An 18,446-nucleotide genomic window follows, 5' to 3' on the forward strand; every position below is an offset into this window, starting at 1 on the left:
GAATGGGGCATGCTTATTTAAGATGGAGAGGAAAGCACTTTTGAAGAACATCCAGGCATCCTCTACTAACGGAATGAGGTCAATATCCATCCAGGATACACGGGCCAGGTCAATTAGAAAGGCCTGCTCGCTGAAGTGTTTTAGGGAGCGTTTGACAGCGATGAGGGGTGGTCGTTTGACCGCGGACCCATTACGGACGCAGGCAATGAGGCAGTGATCGTTGAGATCCTGGTTGAAGACAGCGGAGGTGTATTTAGAGGGTAAATTAGTCAGGATGATATCTATGAGGGTGCCCATGTTTACGGATTTAGGGTTGAACCTGGTAGGTTCCTTGATAATTTGTGTGAGATTGAGGGCATCTAGTTCAGATTGTAGGACGGCCGGGGTGTTAAGCATATCCCAGTTTAGGTCACCAAGCAGTACAAACTCTGAGGATAGATGGGGGGCAAGCAATTCACATATGGTGTCCAGGGCACAACTGGGGGCTGAGGGGGGTCTGTAGCAAGCGGCAACAGTGAAATACTTATTTCTGGAAAGGTGGATTTTTAGAAGTAGAAGCTCAAACTGTTTGGGCACAGACCTGGATAGTATGATAGAGCTCTGCAGGCTATCTCTACAGTAGATTGCAACTCCGCCCCCTTTGGCAGTTCTATCTAGATGGAAAATGTTGTAATTCGGGATGGACATTTCTGAATTTTTGGTGGCCTTCCTAAGCCAGAATTCAGACACTGCTAGAACATCAGGGTTGGCAGAGTGTGCTAACGCAGTGAATAACTAAAACTTGGGGAGGAGGCTTCTGACGTTAACATGCAAGAAACCAAGGCTTTTACGGTTACAGAAGTCAACAAATGATAGCGCCTGGGGAGTAGGAGTGACACTGGGGGCTACAGGGCCTGGGTTAACCTCTACATCACCAGAGGAACAGAGGAGGAATATAATAAGGATACGGCTAAAGGCTAAAGATTGCACACAGGTGGACTTTATTTAACTAATTATGTGACTTCTGCACCAGATCTTATTTAGGGGTTTCATAGCAAAGGGGGTGAGTACATATGCATGCACCACTTTCCATTATTTATTTTTTAGAATCTTTTGAAACAAGTTATTTTTTTCATTTCACTTCACCAATTTGGACTATTTTGTGTATGTCCATTACATGAAATCCAAATAAAAATCCATTGAAATTACAGGTTGTAATGCAACAAAATAGGAAAAACGCCAAGGGGGATGAATACTTTTGCAAGGCACTGTATGTTGTTGTTTACCTAATTTAGTTGAATGCACTGACTGTAAATCACTCTGGATTAGAACGTCTGCTGAATGACCTAAATGTAAATGTAAAACAAACACTTGCAAAGCTTACTGGTATTATTCTAATGAGCTCCGTCCCCAAACAAGTACAAATTTGGTCGGTCCGGACCAGACCAAATCTGAACGAATCATAGACGTCTAGGCTGTGTTTCACAAGTTTGAACAGCACAATAGAGTACAGCACAGTTCAGTACAGTAGAGCACAGTTGAGTACAGTACAGTACGGCACAGTACAGGACAGTAGAGTTTTATTCAGTAGAGTAGAGTACAGCAGAGTACAGCAGAGTAGAGTAGAGTTCAGTACAGTAGTTTAATTCAGTAGAGGACAGTACAATATAGTACAGTACAGTTTAGTTCAGTAGAGTAAAATACCTTAGAGTAAAGTAGGGTGCAATACAGTACATTATACTGTACTATACTCTACTGTGCTGTACTGTACTTTACTGTACTGAACTATACTTTACTTTTCCGGACCGGACCAAATCTGAACCAATCATAGACGTCTATGTTCGGACCAAATCAAGGCCGGTCTGGAGCGGACCAAAAATCGGACCAAGAATCTACGTCTGTGGACGTTGAAATCCAGGCTTGTGCCGACCGCACCAAGAAAAGAAAAAGAAAAGACTGCCGGTCAAAAAAAAGACTTACAAAAGACGTCGACGTCGGTTCATGCCTCGCGGGTAGTGGCATTAGACACACAATGAGGTGATAATGGACAACACTAAGGATGAGGCAATCTTACAACCCTACACTATATGTGACTATTGTAGACTTGCAGCTCGGGAATCCCTCTCCACCTGTTCAAACAGATGGGACGTCAGCACATTGTTTCACGCAACAGGAAGATAATGTTAATTAACACATGCTGCACTCAAGGGGTCCCTAGTAGTGCTAGACAATGATGTTTACTTCAATGAAAAGAATGTGGATGTACAGATATCTACAAGCCAGCTCTGCCCTGTCCATGGTGAGAATGAACCAACTCTGGTCAGAAGAAAGAGATGTTATTAACATTTAATAAACTACTCCCAAAGTTCTTTGCAAAATGTGTAATGGTGGAAATTGTTGGAGAGTTTCCGGAGGGACCCCTCATTAAATGGTCCCCATTAGGTGGATTATTAACAGGCGGGACTGCGGGCGGTAGGGTGGGTGAATTGATATTGGCAGAAGTCACCATTCAGACATGCATGACTGGGAAATAACAACAGGGTGGGGTGCAATTACCTTTCCCAAATCAGCTCTGAGTCATATCAGGTTACCCTGCGCTGAGAGGCATTACCGCAGTCAGGTCGCCAACTGGGAGCCTCAGACGAGCACTCATAGGTCAACTACTGTGGAGCAGCCTGCCTCTCTGGCCACTGCCTGCTACATGATGACGTCTTTCACAAGTCACGTGTCAAAGGTTCAAACTTTCTTAGTAGAAAAACTGATAAATCTGCATTATGAAGATGTTATTTTGAGGATTTGGTTAAGTCACACCCTGTTGATTTAGTAACTTCAAGTTTTGCTTTGTTTAAAGAATATGGAGAGGATTGCATATTTTCCCTAATGAAAGCATTATTAATCATGATTAATGAGTCTTTAAATGGTTAGGCTACACATAATTGGTTTAATAATATTAATAATAATAATAATAATATTAATAATAATAATAATAATAATATAATCAGGGGCGCAACTTTCACTGGGGACAGGGGGGACATTCTGAAATTGCATTTTTGTCCCCCCCAGTTTTATCATTGGAATGTGATACAAAACGATTCAACGGTGTGCTTTAGGACCATGTGGACGCCTTCGAGCAGTCGGGTAGGCTGTTTGGAGTGTTTATCCGACTGGATAAAAAAATACACTAATAATCATACAGTGAGGGAAAAAAGTATTTGATCCCCTGCTGATTTTGTATGTTTGCCCACTGACAAAGAAATTATCAGTCTATAATTTTAATGGTAGGTTTATTTGAACAGTGAGAGACAGAATAACAACAAAAAAATCCAGAAAAACGCATGTCAAAAATGTTATAAATTGATTTGCATTTTAATGAGGGAAATAAGTATTTGACCCCCTCTCAATCAGAAAGATTTCTGGCTCCCAGGTGTCTTTTATACAGGTAACGAGCTGAGATTAGGAGCACACTCTTAAAGGGAGTGCTCCTAATCTCAGTTTGTTACCTGTATAAAATACACCTGTCCACAGAAGCAATCAATCAATCAGATTCCAAACTCTCCACCATGGCCAAGACCAAAGAGCTCTCCAAGGATGTCAGGGACAAGATTGTAGACCTACACAAGGCTGGAATGGGCTACAAGACCATCGCCAAGCAGCTTGGTGAGAAGGTGACAACAGTTGGTGCGATTATTTGCAAATGGAAGAAACACAAAATAACTGTTAATCTCCCTCGGCCTGGGGCTCCATGCAAGATCTCACCTCGTGGAGTTGCAATGATCATGAGAACAGTGAGGAATCAGCCCAGAACTACACGGGAGGATCTTGTCAATGATCTCAAGGCAGCTGGGACCATAGTCACCAAGAAAACAATTGGTAACACACTACACCGTGAAGGACTGAAATCCTGCAGTGCCCGCAACGTCTTCCTGCTCAAGAAAGCACATATACATGCCCGTCTGAAGTTTGCCAATGAACATCTGAATGATTCAGAGGAGAACTGGGTGAAAGTGTTGTGGTCAGATGAGACCAAAATGGAGCTCTTTGGCATCAACTCAACTCGCCGTGTTTGGAGGAGGAGGAATGCTGCCTATGACCCCAAGAACACCATCCCCACCGTCAAACATGGAGATGGAAACATTATGCTTTGGGGGTGTTTTTCTGCTAAGGGGACAGGACAACTTCACCGCATCAAAGGGACGATGGACGGGGCCATGTACCGTCAAATCTTGGGTGAGAACCTCCTTCCCTCAGCCAGGGCATTGAAAATGGGTCGTGGATGGGTATTCCAGCATGACAATGACCCAAAACACACGGCCAAGGCAACAAAGGAGTGGCTCAAGAAGAAGCACATTAAGGTCCTGGAGTGGCCTAGCCAGTCTCCAGACCTTAATCCCATAGAAAATCTGTGGAGGGAGCTGAAGGTTCGAGTTGCCAAACGTCAGCCTCGAAACCTTAATGACTTGGAGAAAATCTGCAAAGAGGAGTGGGACAAAATCCCTCCTGAGATGTGTGCAAACCTGGTGGCCAACTACAAGAAACGTCTGACCTCTGTGATTGCCAACAAGTGTTTTGCCACCAAGTACTAAGTCATGTTTTGCAGAGGGGGTCAAATACTTATTTCCCTCATAAAAATGCAAATCAATTTATAACATTTTTGACATGCGTTTTTCTGGATTTTTTTGTTGTTATTCTGTCTCTCACTGTTCAAATAAACCTACCATTAAAATTATAGACTGATCATGTCTTTGTCAGTGGGCAAACGTACAAAATCAGCAGGGGATCAAATACTTTTTTCCCTCACTGTAATAATTAAGTCCCCCCCACTTCTAAAGCCAAAGCTGATAATAATAATAGATTTACACTGGTGTCCTGGCAAAATGTCCAAACTGGCCCTCATACCATCATGGCCACCTAATCATCCACAGCTTCCAATTGGCTCATTCATCCCCTCTCCTTCCCCTTCTAACTATTTCCCAAGTTGTTGCTGTAAATGAGAATGTATTCTCAGGTTTATCTGGTAAAAGAAGGGTTAAATCTGTACGCACTACAAAAGTCCAGTTAGACTTCATTACAGAAATACTAAGGGGTCTTGTATTATATAATCTGTATCGAATGTACCATTGCTCCAGAGCAAAAGCAGACTTAAGACCAGGCAACACACCCTCATAAGGGTTCCCCCTCCCCCACTTAATCATAACACAATCAACTTTTACCAGCTGAATGTAGACACAAATATAATACTTTTTTTGTATTTTAAATGTTCTGAAATATTGTATTAAAATATGCAAAGGAGGCGATATCTCATTAAATATGCACATATGTATCACGACTCAGGATAAGACCCAGATGCAGACACAGGAGGCGGATGGTTCAGTTCTCAGATAATTTATTATAACACGGGTGGTAGGCAAAGGGCAGGTCGAGGACAGGCAGAGGTTCGTAACCAGGTCAGAGTCCGACAGGTACAGGACGGCAGACAGGCTCAGGGTAAGGGCAGGCAGAAAGGTCAGTACCGGGAGGACTAGAAAATAGAAACTAGCGCGACTGGAAACCGGGAAAACACGCTGGTAAGACTTGGCAAGACAAGACGAACTGGCAACAGACAAACAGAAAATTATACATACACAGGGGATAATGGGAGACACCTGGTGGGGGGTGGAGACAAGCACAAGGCAGGTGAAACAGATCAGGGTGTGACAATATTTGCATATCGCACAAATCCATTTTTTAGGACAATGGATGAAGTCAGCCTAAATATTTTGGTTTCATTTTGTTAAGATACTCCAGGACCGGACTTGTCCAGAGCAGATTGTGGATAAATACTTTTGAAATCTTTCTAACTGTAAAATACTAAAGATATTTTTCCAAAGAAAATGTTATCTAGAATACAAAATGTACAACATATCAACAATTCCCTCTGAGCAAGTCTGGAGAATATATCTAAGGATAACCACACAAAATCTGGTGAATGCTTCTGAAACTGAGAAAAATGTGTTGCCGTGTGGGAAGAGTTAAAGACAAGTACGCTGAATTTAGACTACCAAAGGCAAATGCCTTGTCGTGGAAATTACCACTAAGGACTCCAAGTCAAAGTTAAATGAACAGATTTTTATTATCACGGCCGGAGAGGTTACAACAACGTAAGTATTCCCTGAATACTTACCTACTCCCACAGGACCCAACCCACGTAGTCCATTTTTTAAAAGAGAACCAATCCTGTGACCCAACAGGGATGCTGAAAAATGCATTGGCCAAATCTATAACCGAAAAACAACAGCTCCCTGGGGAACTTGGGAAAGAATAGTAACTGTGTTGGGCACCAGGGGTGCATCATTAACTATTCTTGCACAAAACGATATTCACCAGATGGCTTCCTAACAGGTAAAATAGGGCCTGATGGATGGGAATAATACCCTTTTCTGCTTCTTTGCTAAGACGGTACTGAGCTTCACAGTTGAAGTCGGAAATGTACATACACCTTAGCCAAATACATTTAAACTCAGTTTTTAATCCTAGTAAAAAATATCTGTCTTAGGTCAGTTAGGATCACCACTTTATTTTAAGAATGTGAAATGTCAGAATAATAGTAGAGAGTGATCTATTTAAGCTTTTATTTCTTTCATCACATTCCCAGTGGGTCAGAAGTTTATATACACTCAATTAGTATTTGGTAGCATTGCCTTTAAATTGTTTAACTTGGGTCAAATGTTTCGGGTAGCCTTCCACAAGCTTCCCACAATAGGTTGGGTGAATTTTGGCCCATTCCTCCTGACAGAGCTGGTGTAACTGAGTCAGGTTTGTAGGCCTCCTTGCTCGCACACGCTTTTTCAGTTCTGCACATACATTTTCTATAGGATTGAGGTGAGGGCTTTGTGATGGCCACTCCAATACCTTGACTTTGTTGTCCTTAAGCCATTTTGCCACAACTTTGGAAGTATGCTTGGGGTCATTGACCATTTGGAAGACCCATTTGCGACCAAGCTTTAACTTCCTCACTGATGTCTTGATATGTTTCTTCAATATATCCACGTAATTTTCCTTCCTCATGATGCCATCTATTTTGTGAAGTGCACCAGTCCCTCCTTCAGCAAAGCACCCCCACAGCATGATGCTGCCACCCCCGTGCTTCACGGTTGGGATGGTGTTCTTTGGCTTGCAAGTCCCCCCTTTTTCCTCCAAACATAACGATGGTCATTATGGCCAAACAGTTCTATTTTTGTTTCATCAGACCAGAGGACATTTCTCCAAAAACTACAATCTTTGTCCCCATGTGCAGTTGCAAACCGTAGTCTGGCTTTTTTATGGTGCTTTTGGAGCAGTGGCTTCTTCCTTGCTGAGCGGCCTTTCAGGTTATGTTGATACAGGACTCGTTTTACTGTGGATATAGATACTTTTGTACCTGTTTCCTCCAGCATCTTCACAAGGTCCTTTGCTGTTGTTCTGGGATTGATTTGCACTTTTCGCTCCAAAGTATGTTCATCTCTAGGAGACAGAACGCGTATCCTTCCTGAGCAGTAATGGCTGCGTGGTTCCATGGTGTTTATACTTGCATACTATTGTTTGTACAGATGAACGTGGTACCTTCAGGCGTTTGGAAATTTCTCCCAAGGATGAACCAGACTTGTGGAGGTCTACAAAAAAAATTCTGAGGTCTTGGCTGATTTGTTTTGATTTTCCCATGATGTCAAGCAAAGAGGCACTGAGTGTGAAGGTAGGCCTTGAAATACATCCACAGGTACACCTCCAATTGACTCAAATGAAATCAGTTAGCCTGTCAGAAGCTTCTAAAGCCATGACATCATTTTCTGGAATTTTCCAAGCTGTTTAAAGGCACATTCAACTTAGTGTATGTAAACTTCTGACCCACTGGAATTGTGATACAGTGAATTATAAGTGAAATAATCTGTCTGTGCACAAAGTAGATGTCCTAACCGACTTGACAAAACTATAATTTGTTAACAAGAAATGTGTGGAGTGGTTGAAAAACGAGTTTTAATGACAACCTAAGTGTATGTAAACTTCCGACTTCAACTGTATATGGTCTGTTATTATTCTTCGGGACAACTTTCACTGGGGTGGCACCTCTCATCTTCCCTAATATTGGTATTGGAGACAGCCCAGAGCTGTTCTGGCACTTCTTCCAGCCACGGTTTGTGGGAGTTATCTTGGGACACGACCATCATACTTTTGGTAGGATTGGTTCTTTCTTCGGTATTGTTCGAGTGGTAGCCCAGAAAGGGGACAAAAAGGTCGCTGTTGATGGTGACCACTTCCCATCCCCCTCCCAGGCCACCCAATCAGTGGCTGTCATCACAGTCTTCATCCAAGGTCCAACATCTTTCCATTCTCTATTTTTGTTGTTGTTGACCTCTACAGTGTGGGACAGCACCTGTTACTTCATACAGAGCTCTCTGTACATCAGACAGCAGAACTCCGGCCGCTGTAAATTCCTCACCGTAGTATATTCCATAAATTGTCACTTCCACTCTTCTTTTCTGCTTTGTCCATCTTTGTTGATATTCAGGGTCTTCTTCACACGGGGGGACAGCTGCTGTGCAGTGAAGATGTTCCAGGACCTCCCATGCACAGTGGTGTGGGGAGGTAAGTGATCTCTCTCGTAGTTGACCTTCCACCTCAGGATCGTTCAAATGCCAGGCATAATAACACTGGGACATGCATGGGTATATCCCGTTTGTAGGGGAACGGAGGGACAAGCCATCAGCAGTGCATGCAACAGTCAGATTAATCTTGCACATCAGATCTTTTCCCAGGAGGTTTACAGGACAGGCGGAGGAGTACAGAAATCGATGTTTCCAACTTCCAACTTCCCATTTAATTTGTAGGAGGTAAGTGAGGCATTCTTCTGAGGGAATTCCTAATGCTCCAACAGTGTGGATTTTTTTTTTTTAGAGGGGATTACTTTCAGGCCAGATTGTTTCAACACCGAGATAGCAGCCCCAGTGTCTACTAGGAATGGAATCTTCTGGCCAAGTATTTCAATTTCTATCAGGGAATTTTCAGTTGTAAAGGTAGTAAGTTTCAGCATCTGGCATACTTCTTGTGGGTCTTCATCATCGGAGTCTTCCTCTGTTTCCACCTCATCCTATGTTCTTTGCCCACCAAAGGGATTTCCAACCCTTACATCTTCAGGTGGTCCTGGCCATTCACGCTGGTCATCTCCATCACCAGGACAGTCCCTTGCAAAATGTCCTGGCTTGCCACAGTTGTAGCAGCTCCAGTCTCTCCCCCAGAGGCGCCTTGCGCTCCTCACCCTCTGCCTCTTCCCCTTCCTTTACCTCCTCCTTGGCCTCGTCCTTGACCTCCACCTCCACAGTATCCTCTTCCTTCTCCTCCTCCAGCAAAAAACATCAACTGTGTAGCTTGTAGTTTAGCACCAGTCTTGGAGTTCTTCGACCTGATCGGTCTTTCTGCATGGGTGATGTGAGGTTTGACATCAGCAAGGGTCTTTGTCTCCCACCCAATGCATGTAGTGGTCACAGCTGTCTTCAGGTCTTGTCACAGGTCAGTAATCATGGTATTGCACAGCAGGCTGCCATATGATTCTTGGTCAGGGGTCAGACCAGATTGCTGGAGGAAGATCTTCTCCATTCGTTCCTGATAGTCCTCAAAGCTCTCATCGGCCTTCATCATGGTGGAATGTATTTTCTGCCAGTCTGTGTGCTTTGGGTATGTTGCCTTTACATTATCAAACACAGCAGTGAGTTGGTCAGCACGGTTGGCTCTGGTTGCATCACTGTTCCAACATCCCTTACACTAGTTCCACTTGAACACCGACAGAGTATTTCCTCAATTTCACAGGTGCTGGGGTTATACATGGCAATGATTGCTTTCACCTCTTCTTCAAACTTCACTGCTTCTTTCGCGGGGTCAGTCATGTCATTTACAATGGCTTTTACCTCATCCACGTCCCAGAGTCAATCCACAGTCATAGCAGCTCCCCCCTGAGGGTTTGGATGTGATATCAGGGGGAAAAGCTTATTGAGTGGGGGTGGCTTGTCTCCTTTGCAGTCTTTATCATCATCATCATCATCATCAGAGCTGGATTCTGGAGGGCTTTGACCCTTCTTCTTTGTCTAAGGTCGTAGTCAGTCTTTGGTTTTGGCCTTATCTTGGGTTTTTCATATTTTTTGGGTTTCACCTCTTCTACTTCGGCTCCCGCCCCCTGCCAATAATAGGCTGGGGGTGGCTGTGGTGCAGGCAGGTTCCATGGTTGTGGCCTGGCTGTTGGTCACCCCCACCAAGAGGTCCTCCCAGAGGAACCGGAGGGGGTGGTGGCGGTGGCGGTGCTGTTGCCAAGATTGGATGCAGTCGTTCGAATTCTTCTCTCAGCCTTCTTCTACTTCTCTCGTCTTTCTCTTGCACTTGCTTTACCATCAGTCCTTTTACTGTTTTCTCCTTCAGAGAATCTGCTTCTCTCTCCCACTTTCTAAAATCATCCCACTTCACTTTAAACTTCTTATTACTTTTCTCTTTATTTTCCAGCTGCTTTCTTATTTCTCCAATTTGTCAAGGATCAGGGTGCCATCCTCAGGGAAACCTCCATCAGTCCATGCTGTCCAATCTTCTATCTGGCACAGTACCCCCTTACTAAACATTTTTGCCATCACTTTACTGGGTCTGGGTCTTCATATCTACTTTTACTGTTCCCTTTCCCCATTATTACTTTTAATTATGCCTTATCAATTTACTTTACTCTAACAATTATCACAATCATACCTCAATCATTCTGGAAACTAATTTCCCTTTTTCAGTAAATTAGTCAATCATACAAAAATCATTCCACTCAATCACTTACTCTTCTCTAAATCCTAAAATGGAGTTCCCAGAACTTCCATGTAGTTCCCAGAACTACGTAAATATTCCCTGAATACCTATAGACAACGTTGCCGACGGGGTCTCTCTACCCCCGCCTAGTCTCCTCTTGGGACTCTGGATCCTTTTCTAAGCTTCTCAAAGCAGTTCTTATTGTTCAAAATTCATTTACATTTACTTACTGAAATTCAGTTGTCAGTCCTTCCAGGTTTCGTAGATTATGTGTTTTCTCCCGGGCAGCCCACAGTGAGTGTCTGGTCTGGGCGGGTCCTTGTCGTCATTGGTCAGACAGGAATCTACCTTGCACGCCTTCACATGGAATGCGCCACCAGTGTTCCCTCACAGACCCTCACTGCCGAGCTCCACAGGTAGAATCAATCATCCTTATTCGTGACGCCAAATAGTAGAAGAAATGATCACTAAGGACTCCAAGTCAAAGTTAAATGAACAGATCTTTATTATCACGGCCAGAGAGGTTACAACAAACGTAATACTCAAAGTATAAGTCTTTCATAAGATCTGAAGGGATGCTCTCCCTTCAGCACTCTTTATAATCATGCACAAACTAGGCATCTCTGCTCTCAGGGTGCAACAGGCTGATCATGACCTTGCACACATAGTTTCTAGGTGTTGAGCCAAAGTAACAATGTGATCCCTTCTTTCTGTCATTCTATCAGTCCCGTCCCTGAGAGCAGTCACAGAACATGCTAACACAATAACAAGAAACAATACGCTACATGTAGTCACGCATTTGCAGAGACACAGAGGACACTAAACATTTCCACTACAGCCTATTTAGACCCAATCACCCTCTGAAAGTAAGTTACTACATATAGTCCTGTTTGTAACACTCGCTATGAAATGGCCTTTGAAATTATGTGTCATTGAATGTAGTGAGCTTTGAAATGATTGATGTATGTCAATTTTAAAGTGGTTAAAATTCATTAAAATGTTGATAACGGTAGTATGATAACCTAAAGAAAATATACATTTCCTGAAGTTTTATTTACATTTTTATGTTTACTTTTTGAAAATACTCATATTAATGGACCAAAATACCAACAAATCTCAAAATTAATAGGTAAATGCAGAAATGTCATATCAGCCTGTGGTGCATGGCCTTAATAGCAGGGTGTAGCAGGGTATTTGAGAGGCATTCTGGAGCAGGGAGCAGAGTGACACCATGCAGGCTCCCCTGGGCATTAGTGAGCTGAGCTGAGCTACACAAATCTATGTGTTTGTCTCCAGTGCGGTCACTATTATAGTATGTAGTCAGTCACGATACACATGGACACACTGTGGGGGGATAGACTTGACCTACACTGGACAATATCCATAGATGCTGGTGGACAATGAGGGCAAATGTTTTATCCAGTTACAGAACAGCACTGAACCACACATGGATTACACTTGTATGGATTTGTACGGATTTGTCTATAACACAGTTTGTTAAACCAGTGAAGCCTGACTAAGGGGATTTCTGAAAAAGAAAAATCTTGCCATCTTCATTTTGTCTCTATACCCTTACAGAAAAAGCAAGCTTCTGGCAAATGTTGTGGCAAATGTTTGGCCAATTTGCCACAAACTTGCAAGAAGTTAGCCACAACAAATTATGCAGAGATTTTACATACTATATAAGATCAATAGTTTAGAGGAAGATGTATGATCTCCATCTTGTTTTCACTTTTCAACAATGTGCACACAAAAACAAATGCTGGAGCCATTGACTCATCCATGTAACCGATTTGTCGTGGGGGTGTCCCTAAAACAAAGCCACCAGTGGCACCATAACCCCTTGTGTCTGTCTCATTTAACCACGGCAAGGTGACTGGGAATATGGTTGAGTACAAACAGTCCAGTTACGCCCTCCGTAAGGCAATCAAACAGTCAAAACGTCAGTACAGAGACAAAGTGGAGTCGCAATTCAAAGGCTCAGACATGAGACGTATGTGGCAGGGACTCCAGACAATCACGGATTACAAAGGGAAAACCAGCCACATCGCGGACAAGCTAAATACTTTCTTCGCCAGCTTCGAGGAAAACACAGTGCCGCCGATGCCGGCCACCTCCGCTTCCAAGGACTGTGAGCTCTCGTTCTCCGTGGCTGAAGTGAATAAGACATTTAAGCGTGTTAAGCAAGGGGACCTGGGTCTGAACCCTGCCCTGTGCAACTGGGTCCTATACTTCCTGACAGGCCGCCCTCAGGTGGTGAAGGTAATCATCCAGAAGGCGAGGTCAGTACAGGTGCATCAAAGCTGGGACCGAGAGACTGAAAAACAGCTTCTATCTCAAGGCAATCAGACTGTTAAATAGTCACCACTAGCCGGCCCCCGCCTAGTACCCTGCCCTGAACTTTAGTCACTGTCACTAGTCGGCTACCACCCGGTTACTCAACCCTGCACCTTAGAGGCTGCTGCTTATGTACATAGACATGGAACACTGGTCACTTTAATAATGGAACACTGATCACTTTAATAATGTTGACATACTGTTTACCCACTTCAAATGTATATACTGTATTTTAGTCAAGGCCTATCCTATTTAACTATTGCTGCCCATATTCTATTCTATCCTACGTATTCTTCAGATATACTACATATTCTATCCATATAATGTCCATAATGTCTATGTGAGAGTGTGATTTGAAGGAGTCAGGCGCAGGAGGGTAAATCACAGAATACAGAGTTTATTCCGTAGTACAGGGTTACGCTGGATAGCGTCAACAGTCCAGTGCGCAAAACAGGCGCACTGGAACAAATACAGGCACACAGGGAAAATATACCCCGGAAATACAAAGTACAGGTAGCTCCACCAAGCTACACTCATCTCACATGCAACAATCACCCACAAGGACAAGGGGGCAGAGGGAACACTTAAACACATACTAATGAGGGGATAAGAACCAGGTGTGTGTAATTGACAAGACAAGTCAAATGGAATGATGATACAGTGGGGGAAAAAAGTATTTAGTCAGCCACCAATTGTGCATGTTCTCCCACTTAAAAAGATGAGAGAGGCCTGTAATTTTCATCATAGGTACACGTCAACTATGACAGACAAATTGAGGGAAAAAAATCCAGAAAATCACATTGTAGGATTTTTTTATGAATTTATTTGCAAATTATGGTGGAAAATAAGTATTTGGTCACCTACAAACAAGCAAGATTTCTGGCTCTCACAGACCTGTAACTTCTTCTTTAAGAGGCTCCTCTGTCCTCCACTCGTTACCTGTATTAATGGCACCTGTTTGAACTTGTTATCAGTATAAAAGACACGTGTCCACAACCTCAAACAGTCACACTCCAAACTCCACTATGGCCAAGACCAAAGAGCTGTCAAAGGACACCAGAAACAAAATTGTAGACCTGCACCAGGCTGGGAAGACTGAATCTGCAATAGGTAAGCAGCTTGGTTTGAAGAAATCAACTGTGGGAGGAATTATTAGGAAATGGAAGACATACAAGACCACTGAAAATCTCCCTCGATCTGGGGCTCCACGCAAGATCTCACCCCGTGGGTCAAAATGATCACAAGAACGGTGAGCAAAAATCCCAGAACCACACGGGGGGACCTAGTGAATGACCTGCAGAGAGCTGGGACCAAAGTAACAAAGCCTACCATCAGTAACACACTACGCCGCCAGGGACTCAAATCCTGCAGTGCCAGACGTGTCCCCCCTGCTTAAGCCAGTACATGTCCAGGCCCGTCTGAAGTTTGCTAGAGTGCATTTGGATGATCCAGAAGAGGATTGGGAGAATGTCATATGGTCAGATGAAACCAAAATATAAATTTTTGGTCGAAACTCAACTCGTCGTGTTTGGAGGACAAAGAAGGCTGAGTTACATCCAAAGAACACCATACCTACTGTGAAGCATGGGGGTGGAAACATCATGCTTTGTGGCTGTTTTTTCTGCAAAGGGACCAGGACGACTGATCCGTGTAAAGGAAATAATGAATGGGGCCATGTATCGTGAGATTTTGAGTGAAAACCTCCTTCCATCAGCAAGGGCATTGAAGATGAAACGTGGCTGGGTCTTTCAGCATGACAATGATCCCAAACACACCGCCCGGGCAACGAAGGAGTGGCTTCGTAAGAAGCATTTCAAGGTCCTGGAGTGGCCTAGCCAGTCTCCAGATCTCAACCCCATAGAAAATCTTTGGAGGGAGTTGAAAGTCCGTGTTGCCCAGCGACAGCCCCAAAACATCACTGCTCTAGAGGAGATCTGCATGGAGGAATGGGCCAAAATACCAACAACAGTGTGTGAAAACCTTGTGAAGACTTACAGAAAACGTTTGACCTGTGTCATTGCCAACAAAGGGTATATAACAAAGTATTGAGAAACATTTGTTATTGACCAAATACTTATTTTCCACCATAATTTGCAAATAAATTCATTAAAAATCCTACAATGTGATTTTCTGGAATTTTTTTTCTCATTTTGTCTGTCATAGTTGACGTGTACCTATGATGAAAATTACAGGCCTCTCTCATATTTTTAAGTGGGAGAACTTGCACAATTGGTGGCTGACTAAATACTTTTTTTCCCCACTGTATATGGAGCGGCAGTGGCTAGAAGGCCGGTGACGATGAACGCCGAAGCCTGCCAGAACAAGGAAGGGAGGCAGCTTCGGAGGAAGTCGTGACAGTCTATACATCCCATCATATATATACTGTATATATAGTGCATTCGGAAAGTATTCAGACCCTTTGACTTTTTCCACATTTTTTTACGTTACAGCCTTATTCTAAAATGGATTAAAAAATAAAATCCTCACCAATCTACACAAAATACTCCATAATGACTAAGCGAAAACAGGTTTTTAGAAAATGTTGCACATTTATTAAATATAAAAAACAGAAATACCTTATTTACTTAAGTTTTCAGACCCTTTGCTATGAGACTCGAAATTGAGCTCAGGTGCATCCTGTTTCCATTGATCATCCTTGAGATGTTTCTACAACTTGACTGGAGTCCACCTGCGGTAAATTCAATTGATTGGACATCAAGCCATGAGGTTGAAGGCATTGTCTGTAGAGCTCCGAGACAGGATTGTGTCGAGGCAAGGATCTGGGGAAGGGTACCAAAAAAAACATCTCTGCAGCACTCCACTAATCAGGCCTTTATGGTAGAGTGGCCAGACGGAAGCCACTCCTCAGTAAAAGGCACATGACAGCCTGCTTGGAGTTTGCCAAAAGGCACCTAAAGACTCTCAGATCATGTGAAACAAGATTCTCTGGTCTGATGAAACCAACATTGAACTCTTTGGCCTGAATGCCAAGCGTCACTTCTGGAGGAAACCTGGCACCATCCCTATGGTGAAACATGATGGTGGCAGCATCATGCTGTGGGGATGTTTTTCAGCAGAAGGGACTGGGAGACTAGTCAGAATCGAGGGAAAGATTAACAGAGCAAAGTACAGAGAGATCCTTGATGAAAACCTGCTCCAGAGCACTCAGGACCTCAGACTGGGGTGAAGGTTCACCTTCCAACAGGACAATGACCCTAAGCACACAGCCAAGACAACGCAAGAGTGGCTTCGGGACAAGTCTCTGAATGTCTTTGAGTGGCCCAGCCAGAGCCCGGACTTGAACCCGATAGAACATCTCTGGAGAGACCTGAAAATAGCTGTGCAGCGACTTTCCCTTCCAACCTGACAGAGCTTGAGAGGATCTGCAGAGAAGAATGGGAGAAACTCCCCAAATACAGGTGTGCCAAGCTTGTAGTGCCATACGCAAGAAGACAAAAAGGCTGTAATCGCTGCCAAAGGTGCTTCAACAAAGTACTGAGTAAAAGGTCTGAATACTTATGTAAATGTCTTCTTTTTTTATTCTTTATTTTATACATCTGCAAAAATTTCAAAAAAGCTGTTTTTGCTTTGTCATTATGTTTTTTTTTGTGTAGATTGATTAGGGGAAAAAAAACAATTTTAATCAATTTTAGAGTAAGGCTGTAATGTTACAAAATGTGGAAAAAGTCAAGGGGTCTGAATACTCTCCGAATGCACTGTATACACATACTCCGGACTCTGACATTGCTCGTCCTAATATTATCATACTTCTTAATTCCATTCTTTATTTTTTTTAGATTTCTGTGTATTGTTAGATATTACTGCACTGTTGGCGCTAGGAAGACAAGCATTTCGCTACACCCGCAATAACATCTGCTAAATATGTGTATGCGACCATTAACATTTGATTTGATTTGATCAGTCTATCCATTCGCTGAGTGGGCTTTTGTCTCTAGGACCATTCTCACTGATGGCACCCATGACCCCTAACATAATAGGGATTGGACAACAGGACATATGTGAGTGTGTGTGCACGTGTGTGTCAGACAGTGATGGAGTTGATGGTTGCTGACCTCTCCTTGGGGGTTATTTCAGAGGTTAGTCCACATCACAGGAGCTTACTCACAGATAGACTGAGATTGGACAAAATCTTATCACCACTCCAGACACCATGTTTGTCTATTTGAGGGAGAGCAGCTAACCAACTCCATTGAATTACAGTTACACACAGACATAGGCTATCTTCATCTCTGGGCCAAAAAAACCTGAAGAGCTGCAGGGATCATGTGATATTTTTTTATTGAGTGAGAAGATTTGCAGGAGAGTTTGATTATTGTGTGTGACTTGTAGGCTTTTTAGCCTATTCGTTATCCTTTTCAAGTTATGTACATTAGATGGGTATAACATGGGCATAATAGTTAAGAGTTATTCACCAGCACAACCTACTTTTGGGTGAATAATCTGGAATGACAATACACAACGTCACAATAATGACAATATAAATGGGGAAAATGACTGCATTCGTCAAATAAACCCAAGTGCAAAGGCTAATATTGGAAGGTGACACCAAGCAGCCTATTTCACTAAAGTAAAACAGCAGCGAGATGCACATATTGAAGCGATTGGAATTCGTTCAAATGTGAATCAGCAGCGTAATGAAATAGAGGCGCGAAATTATTCCTGACCTCTAACTAATTTGCCAAAGGCTTCGGAGGGCAAAGAAAGTTTTGGTCCCACCCCTATCCTCTCTTCTTTTGCGGAGAGCGCTTGCACATCCCCCTTCTCTTTAGAACGCGCTCAGCTAATTTTGGGCAGCATACCGGTCGCACACTGACATAACTGAGACGTAAGGTAAAGAAAAACTTTTCAATCACTGCCTCACTGCCTTTGCACGCTTGTTTGTGAGTGTGTTTATGTGCTAACCTTATGAGATACTGCATGTAAGATGTAAAAATTATGGTTTTACTTTCCAACATTTCTACCCATTAGTTGTGTGCATGGCTCGGCATGACAGGATGTCACATATAACTTTGGCAGGTTATAGTTTTGATTAATTCTCCACATAACTAAGAACATTTCGGCAGTTTATTTATCCTCTATTAAATGATGCCTGTTTCATTTTCACACCTAACGTTTATTGTTAAAACACAGAGAAAAAATGTGTTTAAGTCATGTTTCCAATATCAAATTATGGAGTATTCTCAGCCCTAAAGTATATTGCTTATGTCCATTTCTATGTAATGACAAAGCATAAACAGTAATATTTGTAAAAAGTGATTTGGCTCTATGTGAGTTTGTGCACCTTAGGCTACTCACGTAATTACATTCAAGTCATACTTCACAGCCTA

General features: G+C 42.9%; 1 protein-coding gene across 1 annotated transcript in view; it reads left to right on the forward strand.

The window, feature by feature from the left end:
- The first annotated feature begins 17,892 nt into the window (after nt 1-17,892).
- Nucleotides 17,893-18,446, forward strand: part of LOC121538567 (fibulin-2) — a 55,508-nt gene continuing 54,954 nt past the window's right edge. Inside the window, exon 1 of the mRNA XM_041846705.2 lies at nt 17,893-17,949. The gene's annotated coding sequence lies outside the window, so the exon portion shown is untranslated. The remainder of the gene's footprint in view (nt 17,950-18,446) is intronic.

The sequence above is a fragment of the Coregonus clupeaformis genome, chromosome 24 (assembly GCF_020615455.1).
Source record: "Coregonus clupeaformis isolate EN_2021a chromosome 24, ASM2061545v1, whole genome shotgun sequence".
Taxonomy (NCBI): domain Eukaryota; kingdom Metazoa; phylum Chordata; class Actinopteri; order Salmoniformes; family Salmonidae; genus Coregonus; species Coregonus clupeaformis.